This window comes from Ambystoma mexicanum, chromosome 10, assembly GCF_040938575.1.
Source record: "Ambystoma mexicanum isolate Mex_15411 chromosome 10, UKY_AmexF1_1, whole genome shotgun sequence".
NCBI lineage: Eukaryota > Metazoa > Chordata > Amphibia > Caudata > Ambystomatidae > Ambystoma > Ambystoma mexicanum.
The window spans coordinates 476,480,394-476,494,978 of NC_090932.1; positions in this window are offsets into that span (position 1 = coordinate 476,480,394).

Consider the following 14,585-nt stretch of genomic DNA (forward strand, 5'->3'; position numbering starts at 1 on the left):
CTAGCCTATCTCTCCTTCCTCCGATACTTCCAACTGAAACAGCCCGTACCTACGTACTTAATTCTCTTCTCACTGCCCGCTAGTCCAAACACTCATCTATTCTTATTTTACTTGATCTGTCTGCTGCCTTTGACACTGTAGGTCATTCTTTGCTCCTGGAATCTCTCTTCTCCCTTGGTCTGTGCTGATCTGTTCTATCATGGTTTTCATCTTAGCTATCCAACCGTATCTTTGCTGTCTCTTTGGGCAGCAACACTTCGCCTCACTTTCCTCTGGTCCATGGTGCTCCTCAAGGTTCAGTCCTCGGTCCCTTTCTATTTTCCTTATATACTTCCTTTCTTGCCCCCATTATCTCATCTTTTGAAGTGGCACACCACTTCTACGCTGACGACACCCACCTCTTTCTATCCTTCTCGTCCTTCTCCTCGGACATTCATCAGACTCTCTCATTCTGCCTCACCGCCATCAAGTCCTGGATGACCTCTCACTTCCTCACTCTCAATGCTGAAAAAACGGAGGTCCTATTCTTTCCCACAAACACTCTAATCTCGCAATCTCCTCCCTCTTCCATCTCTTTTCCTCCCTCCTGTCTCTCAATCTCCCCATCCACCCCCAATCTTGGCATTTACTTTGACTCTAATCTCTCTTTTGACCACTAGATCTCACTTACATCCCACGCCTGTCGATTTCATCTCTACAACATTTGCGAAGTCCGACCTTTTCTCACTTCCCACGCTACAAAACTCCTCATCTCCTCACTAGTCTTCTCCCGACTATTCTATTGTTCTGTTCTGTTCTTTGGTCTTCCCCATTCACGCCTTGCTCCTCTTAAATCTATCATTCTTCAATTTGTTCACTCTGTCTTCTCTCCTGCCATGACCCAATTTCTCCTTCCCTGGCCTCTCTTGGCTGGTTGCCCTTCTATTCGCAACTTAAATACAACTTTCTCTGTCTTGTGTTCAAATGTTTCTATGGCCTGTCATGATGCCTACTCCCGGGGACCCAGACCAGGTCCAGCAACCCCGGAAGCAGGCATCAAGTTATTTTGGGCAAGCCCAAAAACCCCTGCTAGGGGCTGTTTGGGTGCGGAGGCGCCAGGCTCATATGGAGAGTCAGACCTGGCGCCTATGGCGCCAGGCTCATAGAGTAGAACTTACCTGATGCAGACTATGCTGCAAGCTTACCTGATGCAGACCATGCTGCAAGAGTTCCAAGCCAAATGAGGCTTGCAAGGGACTATTTTACCTAGGGACTATTTTTTACTTGGGCGGGGCTAGGGAAGAATACTTACCTGGGACTACTTTGGAAGGCTATTTAAACCACGCGCGAAGAGCAGCACACGCTTCGTGTTATTCTACATCCAGCAGCGTAACACTCACCGTGCCTGCAAGTCTGCATCCAGTCTTCTGCCACGCCCGCCTCGAGTTTGGAGCTCCTAGAAAAAGGGAGAAAGAAGGAGAAAAAGTTAGAACAAGAGCAATACCTTTGATCCTTACCTGAATTCCCGATCCATCGTGCCTTCGAGCTGGAAAAAAGATGTTATTTTATGCGCATCGCCTCGCCTGCTGCAGCGCCGCGCTGAACTCACCGGCCTTCGCAGCATCTTCACATTCCACCGCATCCTCCTGCATGTTCCCGCCGCATTCCGGCACCTAAGGAGTAGACAAGAACAGCAAGGGGAGCCAAGGGAATACACAGAGGAATATTAGTAACCCCCCCATAGACTTACCTGATTTTACCACCGGGGGTACTATTCCTCTTCACGGGTCGGCACAGCTTCCAATGCATCTTCGCCGAACCCCGGCCCCTAAGGGGAAACAAAAGGATAGCAAGGTGAAACAAAGGAACTATCAAGGGGAACCCTCCTCACCACATTAGACTTACCTGATTTTACCACCAGAGGTATTATTCCCAGAGACTTCATACTTTCTCTCAGTGCCTGAATAAGGGAGAAAACAACAGGTTACATATTGACATTATTTATCGAACTGTGTTGGAAATACAAATCCTTACCAGAATATTACCGGTTGCCACAAGGAACTCTTCACTAGGGTTAAGCTGCAATCTGCAAGGAATCGGACAAGAGTGAAAGTCAGGCATTTGAACTCTTACGAACTACATACTTTTCGGAGTCAATATTGTTCTGGAACTCACCAAGTCCTTCGAGCTAGTGAAGCAACTGGTTATCAACGCACCACTGCGCTCAATGCAGGATGTAGAGCTCATCTTTTCAAACCATCAGAAGAATATTCCTACGGGGCAAGCAAACGAAGCTAGGAGGGCCAGTCCAGTCCGTCATCTCGGCCCTACGCGTCACATTGGTGGAGACTGCAGCTGTCCAGTTCAGATCGACACCTCTGTGGGAGCCAGGTGAGCGTAACAGGCCTTGCTTCTGATTACCTTGCATCTCTCCTTTCGTTTTACTCTCCATCTCGCTCCCTCAGCTCTACTAATCATTTCAGACTCAATGTCCCACGTCCCCCTTGTGCCCAATCCCATTTTCGCTCCTTCCAGCTCCTAGCCCCTCTTCACTGAAACATGCTTCCCCTGTCTCTTCGCTCCATTACTTCCTATCCTCTGTTCCGTTCCTCTCTTAAAACCCAATAGCTAGAGTCCTCTAATTGATTTAATCTGCTTTGATCACTGATTAATTTACTCTTATGCACGCTAATTGATTGTTACTGTTTATGAACACTGATTGACTGATTACTCCCAAAATGATAATTGATTGTAACTATTTATGAACACAGTTTGAATGTTACTGTTTATGAATGCTGATTAGCATTCTGATTCATTATATTGTTGACTGTCCTATGTAAAGCGCTTTGGACAAAGGCGCTATATAAAACACAATAAATACAAATACAAATTAAACAAAACCACGTTGGCACTATCCAATTGTAAAAGGTAACACAAAGTGGCCATTCCTCAGAAGCACTAACTAGAGGGGCAAAGAGATTAGAAAAAGGAGAAGTAGTTTAGAAAGAATCAAATGCCCTTCCAAACCATATTTGGGTACACTGGGACTAAACTACCCGGGCAGAGGCAGCTCAAGAGTTGGCCAACCTGTAGCCACTACACTGGACAGGCCTAACTCAGTGCCCCTTATCATAAGAGGGAAGACTTAATTGAGACAGCTGAACCTAGTGGATGGTCTAGTGCCAATGAGAAGGGAGCATGAAGGCGAAGAGCTCCCTTTAGTAATTACAACATGTGGCAGAAGGGTGATAGAATGTTGGCTGCAGGAAAGGAGCATGGATGGTAGTAGGTACAGCACACTTTGAAGTTAATGTTGAAATGCAAGGTCTGTGAAAGGCCTATTGTGAACGCTGAAACCCAGGGTCTGGAAGAGGCCTATTGGGAATGCTGGTGAAGCCCAACTTTGGGGAAGGACCAGAAGTTCAAAAAGTGCATTGTTATGTTCATTATGCTTGTTGTGTGAAGAAAAGTGTCTGCTTTGACAGTTGGAGGCAGTTGGGAGCGAGGTGCACAATCGTTGGAACCTCGGTGAGTAATTGTGTGCATTTGTAACTTTCTGGATAAGGTCTTGGTTCCTAATACGCTGATTGAGAACTTTGACATTTCTACCATACAATGTTTGGAACCTGCTGCGCCGTTTGATGCACTTTGTGTGGGCTGAATTCATCTCACTTCTTTTTACTGCTTTGGGTTTCTCCAATCTTGCAATTTAGCACTTGCTTTTTTGGATTTGTAAAATCATACTTAATCTGATCGATGCAGCGTGTCAGCAAGTGCAAGCTGAGCGAAACAGTTTATCTTGCACTGGACTCAAATAAACTAAGGCAAGTAAGACTTTCGGATTCTCTTCTGCTGAAAACATTTTAAAATGCCTGCAGCTAGCAGGAAATACACACTGCGCAGCGCAGCATGTACGGCTGGAAAACTCACAGCTATTACTAATCCCTTAATTAAGAAAAGTAAAATAACAAAGGTGCAAGCTCAGCCTGCCGCTGCAGCCATGATTAACAATGTGAAAGAAAGGAAAAAATGTTTTAACAAATGCTTGAGAAAAGATAACATCCTTTCTGAAACCGCGAAGGGATCAAGTGTCAATCAGGGATACTCTGGTTATTATTTAATTGGCCCCTCTAATTGACTCATCTAATCTCATTGACATTTCAGAGGTCAGATTCTACAGACAACGACTCCCTGCTGCATCTTTGCCCGAGTCCCCAAAAGGAAAAAACGAATTTCCCTTCAGAGAAATATGGAAGCTATACAAACTGAGGAAATTACTAATAACATTGCTGACTCACTCGAGAATGTATCTATTTCACCAGATTTGGTAAGAATAGCTAACAGCTTATATGGTTCTCACCAGCACATCTCATCCTCTTCTATGGCAGAGTCATCGCAAGATGACTACAGATGATGGTCACGCTAAAGGCAATAGTTGCTCTTTGTAACAAATTGGATAAAGAACAGCAAACTATCAAAGAAGGTCCTTTGTGCTTGGTGGACACAGTCCTGGAAACAAGAACTGCAATAGCTGTCCCAACAGCAGCTGAACAGATAAAATCACATGTTGCAGTGGCTACATGTACTCAAGTAATGAATATATGCGCTCGTGACACTAATAGCCTGACTATACAAGAACTATTTCAGCATGGTCTTTTCAATATGGAGGCTAGTTTAAATGACAATCTTTTTTATTTATTTATTTGTGATCCTGGTTGTTCTCAGACAGCCTTACACAATATTGAACATATAGTCCATACAAGATATTTCAGTTTGTCACCTTTCAAATCAGAGGAATGATTCACCACATCAAAAATACCACAAGCAAAACGTTTCAATGTATTGTCTTCATAAAATCATCTAACTCATACAAACATATAAAATGTACAACAGCTTTCAGTTGATCACCTTTCAATACATTACTTTGACCACATTAAATTAACACAAGCTAAACATGTCAGTTCATTATCATCATAAAATCATCTAACTTATCCACATACACCAAGATACTCACAATCTCATTACTCACATTATCATTTCTGGTACATATAGTCCTACCTCTGTTAAATCTCTTCATTAAAATTAACAAAGCATACTATATCACATACTATATCACATTGTTTATCACATCTCATATAAAGCCAACACTTTCACAGTCAATACTACTTAATATTTATGAGGTTAGCTTCTTGTAAAAATGTTAAAATTGCAATCGTAGTCGTAGTCTTCACCAATTGAAATTCTATAAAACAATTGCTGCACAGCTAATATTTCCGAGTTATATATAAAGCGTCCTAAATATAAGTTTCTAATTCCTGTTAGTGCCATACAATATAATATAATATGTTTCTTATATACACCTTATACCATTTTCTTCATCTTTTGCTCTAATTTGGCATATCTCTCTCGTCGGTAGAAGGTTTAGGCGATAACATAGAAATTGTATGGCCCAATATGAGTTTGGGAACTGCCTCAGATAATTTGAAATTCTCCCTAATGGTTTGTCTAGAGGAGACAGACTATGGTACAATGTATAATGTCTCATAGTGACATCGTACATATCCAATCGGTCCTCAACATAACCTTCTTAACTTCTTGTAGATATCTCATTAAGTCATCTGTTGTTAATTCCAGGACATTCAAAATGTCTTCTACTCTCAGCCTTAACTTTGATGCAGCCTTATCGCTCCCTGAATCTAGGATACTCGCCAGATCAACATACAAAGAGTCATGCAAAGGCACCAAATACTTCCTATAAAATGCCCTTATTCTTAATTCTACCAAAACCTGAGTGAGGTTAATCTTAACTCTAACCTTAATGCTGCTATGGGTAAACAATCTGGCTTCCCCAACTCTCGTTTCTATAATGTAGACTCCATGTTTTCAATTGGGAGCGAGCGTAGTTTGTCGTTAGGCTTAACCCCATATAGAAGACTAGCTATGACCTTCATTCTGTAAAAGTATAACAGAGGTTGCATTGAAAATCTGCAATATTTATACATGATTTTTTTCATCCGGGCATCCTGCTTGGATCTCTTTCCTCAATAGATTCTTCATCATAACCTGACAATTATCTTCTGTACTTAGGGTAAATCCCAAATAAATCATAGATATAGAAGGTATTAACTCTTCATCTCCCATAGGCCATTTAAGTCCCATTTTCCTTTTATTATTATGGGTACATCTCATGATCTTTGTTTTTTTGTGTTAATGCAAAGATCATTCAACTGGGCATACTCTTTGACAGAGTCTAGTTGTTTTTGTAGTCCGACCTGAGTTCTATCCATAAGTACAACATCATCAGCATACGTTAGATAGGATATTGTCAGTGTTGGAATTCTTGGTGGTGGGAACAATGTATTCGCCAAAAATGGTCCCAAATCAGACAGATATAAATTAAATAAAATGGCAGCCCATACGCAGCCTTGACACATGCTTCTATATGCCAGAAAGGTCTTTGATGTTTCACCCCGGCTGTTCAGTCTCACTCATAGAGAAGTCTGATTGCATAACCGGAATCTTCCACTCCTTTAACTTCTGCCACAGTAGGTTAGGATTTACGCAATCAAATGCTTGAGTAAAAACAATTGGAGCAAGATATAGGGGTAGATTTCCAGGAGCAATGGCCTCTCTCTCAACCATCCCACAACCGAACCCAGTTTAATATTCATGCCGACGCCCAGACTCTTATGCCCATTGTTTCAGATCCTTTAGGACCAGCCCTGCGAATATCTTGCAATCGCTATCAATAAGAGAGATTGGTAGTTAATTTGCTGAGAATGAGAATAATAGTTGCAATATGCCATGATTGAGGTAACTTCCTATCCCTCATCACATTTACAAATAGATCATAAAAAATTCCAGCCCACATCACTGGGGCCAGTTTGAATGGTGAATTTGATAGGCCGTTTTGTCCCATTTCGCTAGAGTTAGAGGCCTTCTTAATCATAGGGTCTCATTACGAGTCAGTCGGTCTGAAAATAACGGTGGCGGTAAGCCCGCTGCCACTGTTGTTTCCGGACCGGCTGATCTCGAGTCCTGCAGGTCTGACCTGGCGGGTTTAACACCACCTGCCTGCAGGCGGACGTGGAAACACTGGCACCATCACGAGATGTTGCCGGTGTTTCCACTTCCCCATTCCCATGGAGTCCTATGGGACTACATGAGAATGGGGATTTACCGAATTCTGCCTCCGGAATTACCGGGTCACTGGGATTGTAATGGCCCAGTGAGTCCGTGAATCACGGAGGTGGAATGGTAATACGAGTCCGGTGGTAACCTGCCTGTTTTTCTGGCTCGGTTACCGCCAGACTTGTGGTGAGGCACATAGCCTCAATATCTTCCACTGTCATGTTCAATTTCCACTCAAGATGAATCATAGCGCTATCAAACTCTTTGGTTGTTTATACACCTCACCAAAATAGTTAATCTATTCACTCTCAGCAGTTGGATTGCTCTGAAGACAACTCTGCGACTTTTGCATTGAGTTTATCAGTGCCCTGACATTTCTGGAGTCCTTCTTTGTTAGTGTTTCTAACATCTGCCAACCCTCTTTCTGGGCTATATGTTCTTTATAGTATCTAAGCCAGTTTTTAAAACACTGCCTGCGGAGCTTAATATGGATGATATTAGATTGCACATTCTCAATATTCCTTTTCAATCTCCAAATTTCATGTCTCAATACTTTCTGTTTTGTCTGTATGTTTATATCATAGGGATGGGCTCCTCTCTGACCCCCTGGATTATTTGCATTTGGTGTCTTCTTGCATTTGTCCAAAACTACATGAAAGATATAGGGAGACAGGTAGGCAACCCTATCCCTCCTGGTAAACCTTGAAGAAACTCATCGACTCGCTCGATGAAACTATTCAGATTCCCTACATGTTTTGAAATTCTGTTCCCAGCAAGATTCACTGTGATTACGTTCATACTGCAGTCTTCAGCTCTCTGGGTATAAGCCTTGATTACAACTGATAGTTTCCAATGATCACTCTCATCATTCTCCAATACTCTCATCTCTTCACATAAATCAAACAGGATAGGTGACACTGTTATGTAATCCAGATAAGCAAAAAAAACACTCAGATATCCAGGTTGGATTAGGTGGACTATCATCCACTACTGCTCCATTCAGCACTCTCAGGTTCCAACTGGCAAACCACTTGTTCCATACATTACCAATCGCTGCAGATTTGCTCTTATCGTGATTGTGATAATCTTCACTATCTTTCTCATTTATACAGTCAGCATTTAAATCACCTGCTATTACAATGTTGCATGCTTCCTGTTCACAGGAGAAGGTCTCACATATTGTCCCACATTTTTCATGGAAAATATCCACCGCTACCTGTGCTGGGTTGCAATAGATATTCATACACAGAATGGGCTGTTGTTGGCATAAACCTTTTGCTTTCACCCTCACTGCTAATAGCCTGTGTTAGGAAAGATTTCATAATTGTATGTTATTTCCCCTCCATGCGGCAACCCCAAACTTTTTGCTGTTGTTTTACACCCTGATCTAGACTTTGCCAGAGAAGCGCAGCATTCCGCCGCACTCCTCTGGGCTTTCGCTCAATTCTTATGGGGAAACTTACATGCCCTTAAGACAGTCTGTACTGGGAGACTTTGTTTCCTTTAGTCCTTTCCTCATGTTGCAGCTTTTGTGCAACATGAAACAAGAGTGCCCCGTAACTTACATTACCGCGCTCTTGGGTCTCTAGTCATTCCAAAGGCCCTAGAAACTCTCGCTGGACTTATCATGAACTGTGCAAGTGTGTCACGGACGGGACTAATGGCAGCTATCGTTTCTCTTGTGTTTTGAACCCTTTTTTTACCATATATCTGCACTTACCGCGTTTGGCACAAATAGGTGGCCTGGCTCCCAAAATGGCAATGCCATGAGGTTCTTTGTCCTGTCTTGCCCCTTCACCTTCCCCCAGGTCGAGCCGACCCGGGGCAGTCCTTATTTGGTCATGCACTTTCCCGCAAAACACAATGGTTTTGCGGGCTTTGCATGCCTTGTGTGTGCCTAAAGGATGTGGGCTGGGATGTCTGGTCCCAATACACATCCTGGGTGCCAGAGAGTCAGAGTGTCCTGAATGCCTGGGACCACCGTGGTCCGTGATAGTTCCACGTATGGTGTGAGTGCTTGTGAGCAGATCTCCCATTGGGTCCTCTCCGTTTTGGCGCGAAGGGAACTTTGGATAAGAGGAGGCTGAAAACACCACTACCATGTCACCGAACAAGGGATAAGGAGCCAAGTATCCTGCAACAAGAAACTGAGTCGAGGAACCGCTGGTGACCCGCTGAAGGTTTGGCACCCTGAACTGCTGTCGTCCTGCGAGACCCCTCTGCATCTGATCATCCTAGAAGGTCTGCGAAGCTGCTTTGACCCATTGGAATAGTGGGATCAACTATTACCGGCACCTTCATAAAACCCTGCAAGTAAGCCTCTTCGGAAGTGTCCCTGGGCCAACCAATGGGCAGACCAGCTTACGCAGGACGCTTTGCTCTGTCACCGCCGCCGTTTTGGGGAAGCCCTCAAAACTTGGTCTACTGCTTGCACTGCATCCACAGCACCCTCACACCTAATTCGTACACTTGGCATTCCCAGGTCTGAAGTGAGACGAGTGCGCTCGGACCAGAGTAAACGTGGTTGCCGTATTGCCCTGCTGTGGTAACAACCTGTGCACGTCCGCTGCATTTGGGACACCCTCGACTCTGCATTCTGCTACGCAGAATCTACAAGGTGTCGAGACGTCCTGATCATCACAGCTGAACCTGCCAGCAACATGAACTGAACTGGAGAAGTCTGGGTCTGCCTGCGTCGGGGACCGGTGAGTAGTCCATACCCCAACCGGTGGCCCCTCACGCAGGAGCCCGTTTCTTTTCTACCGCTGCTGCACAATAGCGACTCTATCCCGCACTCTCACCCTGCCTCTGCCCACAAGTGGAGTCATTGCTTGAGTAGTGGGGACTTGTTCTACATCGCTTCATTAACCTTCCTGAACTGCCTGATATCCTTGAAGAGGCCCTCTTTTGTCCATTGGCACCAGCGCGTGCAGATACTTTTGAGCATAAGGCTCCTCTCTTCGTAGGGCTCGGACTTCCTCCTAGTTACGTGTATTTCGGATGTTGAACTGGGTCTAATGATTACTTGCACTGCCTGTTTTCCTCCCCATTTAGGTGATCTACATATTACGTGCTCCTAACTCCTTAGACCCCGCGGTCTTGTATATATATCGTATTGATTGTGATGTGTTGGTTTACTTTAGTATTGTTGTGATTCTTTGCTATGGTCGATGTTACAAAGGCCTTGTAATAACTGTGTCTATATTTTTAATATAACACCTGTCTGGAGTAATTTGTAAGTGTCCTTGCTTTGTGTGCTCATTGAGGTCTTACCGTCGCCCTCACCCCTCTTGAGACTTAGTCTTGACCGCCGCCATCGCTACCCTGATTGGTCTGGCTTGTCCAGAGGTTATCCTGTTCCAAGAAACTAGGCTGGCCTTCTGAACCTCTGCCCCTCCAGGTCCGAGTTCAGAAATCCATTTTAACAGCCTGTAACAATGATTGCTAAGCACTTCTAAATCCAGCAGCTCAGCGGTACTTAGCAGAATTGCCAACCCACCTGAGGGTCTTCCCATAGGCCCTTTCAAGTCCATTTGCTGGAACACTCTATAGCCATCAACAATTAGTGGATCATAAAACCAAGCCTCCTAAAGAAACAAGATATTGGCCCTCATTACAAGTCAGGCGGTGGACCATGGTGCTATTAGCTATTAGCACCATGGTCCATGCCAGATTCCGCCATGGTGGATGGCGGAATTACCGCCCCATTCCAAGGTGAGTGGGGCGGTAATTCCCCATTCACCATTTGCCCTTCCCCATTCCCATTTTTGCCCCATAGGGCATAATGGGGATGGGGAAGGCGCTAATTACGGCACCGTAAATTACGGTGCCGTAATTAGCACCAAGGTCGCTTAGCGCCTTGGACTTCAACGCCTGCAAAAAGCAGGCGTTAAAGTGTGAATCAGGCGTTAAGGGTTAACGGCGCCGACGGCGCCATTAAACCCTTAACACCTGACTTGTAATGAGGGCCATTATATATTTTTTAAATACTCCTTCTGTGCTCTGAACTGAGGAAACTGTTAAAACCACGAGTGTTCCAGTTCAGCAGCTTGAATATTTGCACTTGATGAGGTAATGTTAGAGACTTGTTGGCACTTTCCACAGGATTGTATCTCTTAATCCCATAGGCATCATTGGATAATTCTCCATATAACTTTGCTTCTGTACATGGCTCCCATCTGTGGGGTTAGTGTTACAAACAGTTAGTTTATATCCTATATTAAAAAGTGATTCTGCATGGGTACATAGTAATGAGGTGATTTCAAGTGAGGACAGCTCAATTAATGCCCACTTGGTGCTACTAGACCATTTCAGCAGTTCAACTCGCACTAAGTCATCGTTCCCAATTACGGAAAGCCAATGATCTTTCTTCCACAATGTCAACAGACAAGATCTATGAAGGAATGCACTATCTTTATGCGGTAATAATTCCTCTAATTTTACCATATTATTCAAAACAGGAAACAATCTAGGATCAAAAAAAGTACAAGGATAGTTTTTGCCATTTCATTCTTTTATATTGTGGCCAACGTAGGGCAGTTGCGATTGTCGTGAAGCAATATTGTTCATTTGTCCCATCAAGCTACTAGCGTTCTCCACATTATGATGGAATAATGTGGCATGCCTAATAGGTTTGTCATTCTCACAGACTAAATCATGATCCCTTGACTTTTGCTCTAACCATCTATCCTGAGGACCTCTCAATTCCACAAGTTTAATGTTTCCATTACTTCCATCTTTTGTTATAACAAAATGATTATCCCTGGCGGCCAGATCCTTCTGTGGTCCTAATCAGAGGACTTTGATGGAAATTCTACTCGCATAAGACTTCAATTACGAGTCTTCATAGCATTGGTTCTTACAGATGTTAATTTTTTCCACGCAGTTTAATCAAGGAGATCTCATTACAGAGCACCTCTATGGCGTCTTCTTTGCTTGCTGCTACTATTGATAGTGAATCACTCTGAAGTGGTGGTATACATCTCACAGAGGCATTTTGGTGCAAAGCAGAAGCAGTTTTAGTCAACACATTTCTACTCATGGTCTTCTCACGTAAATGGTTGTCTTCGCCCTCATCCTCAGAATATAACACTGTTATGCCTTTGATTTCTTGTTGCTCTGTTGCCAGATTGGAGCACAACACAAATAGTTCCTTCATTTTCACTAGAATCGCATCAATGGATGAGCTTATAGGAGGTAATAAAGATGCATGCACTTTACTGCTTATGTCTGATAGATCCTTACCAACAAGCTCTCTTCGCTAGAGGATACTATGGTAGAATGAACGGCTTCCAAATGAGGATTTGGCGATAAATTTACCAGACAGCAGGTACATTTAAATTTGAAGAATGTAATAGCGGATTCTGCTACTTTATCAGCTAACAGTGGGAGCACAACCTTAGACCTTAGAGCTCTCACGGAACTTACCACTCCCATTAGGGCCCACGCCAGAGACACCAGAGCCCCTAAAGCTCTAACCCAAGAACTGTCAGCTAAAGAACAGGATCAGCATTCAAACCCCAGCACTCCCAGCGAGTTCGCTAAAACTTTGCTACCGGAGCCCAGAAATCTGGGAGGCACCACTGACTTTACGGCCTCTGAAGGGGGGAGAGAATTACAAAAGCCACAACATAATACCAATCTCGCCAGTGATTGTCCCAAAACTGGCATACAAAAACGATAGGAACCAAAAGTGGCACCTCTGTTCAAAAAAAGATGCCACTCAGTCTATGATCTGGGAAAACTAAAGTGGCACTTCATACATCCTGATTCTATTTCCGTTCCCCCCTCGACTCTGGAAATAAGGGTGGTCCCAGCAAAAGAGGTCATAAATAAGCAACAAAGAGAGGAAAACCTGGCGAACATAGGGCTTTGCCCGGCAGCGAGCCCTACCATGGAAGAGGCTGGGTGCCTGGCAAAACCTGGGGTGACCCTTCAGATGAATACCTGATGAGAAGTGGAATTTTTGGGAGCCCATTTCCAACTCTTCAAAGGCCATTTCACCTAACCCTGATGCAGAAAGTGTAAATCCTTCCCATGACGTTCCATTAAAGGGACTTCTATGCGAAAGGGACACAGTAAACCCTTATCCCCCGGACAATAATGCTAGGGACCCAAACCATGCTAGCACTGCCCTCAAGGGTGCTGTTGAATACCCAGCATCTTTCAAGATATCAGATCCTTGCCAGTCAGCCCCCAATCAGAGAGGGGAAACTTTAACCCTAACCCGAAATATAGGGAGGTGGGCCACAAAAGCACAATACAAAGTGACAAATCCACCCAATACAACCCTGAGAGATCCATTACAGACTTAAAGGCCCCAAATGTCCCTCATAAAGACCCCACCCAGGTGAGAGATCACCACATGGATGCAAGGGAAAACCTAACCCAGGCGGCTTGCCTAACAAAAGACATTGCACATTTAGAATTGCGCCTATGCAAGGAAAGTAGCCCAAAGAGGGTGATACGCCACAATGTGGAAACCAGAGAAGACCTGGACTTGGTTGACAGAATCCCAGCTAAGAAATCGAGACTCACTGAGACCTCACCAGGTGCCTCAGTGTCCTTCAAGAATAACTCACAACAAAGATGTACTACCTCCACAGGGAGAAGACAAGATCCAGAGGACCGGTACAGGAGGGGATCCTCTAGTGATGACCCATCCTCGGAAATTAGTTCGCCAGGATTCCTTTATATTGATCAGGAGTGCAGAGAGCGAACCTCCAAGAAAATCCAGCTAAAGTGAAAAAAAAAACAGAAGAACTCCAACCTAATCTACATTGAATCTTTTATAGAAGCGAAAAAGGTGAAAAGAGCAAGAGAAAAAGAAATGGAAGGGGTAATCCTAAAATCCTTGGTTGACCTGCTGCAAGATGCTAAGACAGACAAGTGGATTTTCCTGAACGGAGACTGGGAAATGGCCTCCTGGTCCAAAACCCAAAAACAACCAAAGGACGCTCCACAAGTTCCTTCAGAGGAACTCAAAAAAGGGGCCAAAACATGTGCTAAAGAATCAAGAAAACTTACATCTGCACCCTCACACATGCGGGCGAGCACCAGGGAGAGTTCAGTCCAGCAAATGTATTTATTTATATAGCGTGGCAAACCCTCAGGTATCTGGGCGCATTGAGTAGGTTAGAACATAATATTTCACATTTACATAACATACAAATAGGGTACAGTAATGAAAACATCAAAGGTCAAGCAGAGATATACACAAGTTTTAGATAGTGGTCGAGACTATTATGGCACATCCTGTGGAAGGAGCCAGGATTTTACATTTTTCCTGAAGCAATAAAACAATGGCTCTGCTATTAAGGGTACAGGGAGCGAGTTCCAGGCTTTAGCTGCTAGTACCGGGAAGCTGCTGCCCCCTGCTTTTTCTTATTTAAATCTGGGAACCTTGATGCAATGAGCTTGTGAGGATCAAGTGGGTCGGTTGGGTACATTGCTGATAAATGTACAAGCTAGATATT